Source organism: Egretta garzetta, unplaced genomic scaffold, assembly GCF_000687185.1.
Source record: "Egretta garzetta isolate BGI_Z169 unplaced genomic scaffold, ASM68718v1 scaffold755, whole genome shotgun sequence".
Classification (NCBI taxonomy): domain Eukaryota; kingdom Metazoa; phylum Chordata; class Aves; order Pelecaniformes; family Ardeidae; genus Egretta; species Egretta garzetta.
This window is the reverse complement of record NW_009259729.1, coordinates 10,627-11,920: the sequence shown is the minus strand read 5'-3', so window position 1 is coordinate 11,920 and position 1,294 is coordinate 10,627. Positions and strand designations below refer to the sequence as shown.

The following is a 1,294-nucleotide window of genomic DNA, read 5'->3' as shown; positions in this document are numbered from 1 at the left end:
GGGCCAGTTCCCCTGCAAAGCCCCCTGCCCCCCAGCACATCCACCCTCCCACCCAGCTCGGTGTCACCTGCAAACTGGCTGAGGGTGCCCCCGATGCCCTCACCCAGGTCATGGATGAAGAGGTTAAACCAGCCCGGCCCCAGCACTGAGCCCTGGGGACGCCGATGGGACCATCACCACAATGACACCGCGACCTGTGCTTTGGCCCTTCCACAGTTTGCAGCAAATGTTTTCCAAGCAAGAACAAAAGGCTATTTTAATTTTTTCCTCTCCAAATGTTTGGTTTTGAACAGGGTTTAACAGATGCAGCGTGTCGCTCCCACTCCCAACCCCCAAACCCAAATTATTCCTGCCCCAGGCTGCAGCTTGGTGCATTTTGGAGTAAAGGGGCAGGTGAGGAAGACGAAAAAAGGGGGAAAAACCCCAGAAAAACAAGTGGGGATGAACAAGGAAACCTGATCATCCAAAAATACCCCCAAATACACCAGGCTTGGGGGAAATAACGCGCTTTTCCATCCCAAAAAAGCGCGTCCAGAGTATTACAGGCGGACACAGTTCATGGCCTCGGTAGGGGGAAGCATTGCTGCCCAGTGAGGCAACGTCTTTGTAAATGGAAATAAATCAAAGGCGCTTTTGTCTGGCACCCAAGGAATGAGGAACCCATGCACCAGACAGGACTGAATCCCTTGTGCCCTGGTAACTACAGGGCTGCAAGATAAAAAAAAGAAAAAAAAAAAAAAAGAAAAATCCACTTGTTATCTGCAGGGGTATCCTATGCGAGAGGGGACGCGGCAGCAAGGGGAGAGCTTGGGGTCACCAGGACCCCAAAGTGGGACCCACAGCCTGGGTTGAGCCGGAGCGGGGAGTCCCAGGGAGCAGGGCTTTGCAAGGCGGCCCCAGCGCCCCGCTCCGCAGGCTCCCACCTCGCCCTGAGCACGCTCAAGGGAAAATGGATTTTTTCCACGCCAGCTTCCCAGTCCAAACTGGTGGGGACACCGCTGCCGAGCCTGGCGTTTCCAGCATCCAGGAGCTGCTGGGGGAGGACAAAGCAGCTCCCCCTGAGCAACCGGCTTCCACGGCGCAGCTTTTTTTCTTCCGTGCTAGAGAAAAAAACCCTGCGGATTTCCCCGCTCCATGCCCACAGCTTCCATCCAGGTGAGGGATTTAAATGCACGCAGGGATGCTCTGTGCTCCCGAACCCCAAATTTATCCCCTCCCTGTAGCTCTGGAACAAAAATTCAGCAAATTGGAAAAAAAAGAAGCATCTAATAACCTGTATCAAGCCGCTGCTGAA

General features: G+C 54.2%; 1 protein-coding gene across 1 annotated transcript in view; it reads right to left on the bottom strand.

Moving 5' to 3' along the window:
* The window catches only part of LOC104126851 (C-type lectin domain family 2 member E-like), a 6,628-nt gene that overhangs the window by 4,747 nt on the left and 587 nt on the right, over positions 1-1,294 (bottom strand). The window lies entirely within an intron of this gene.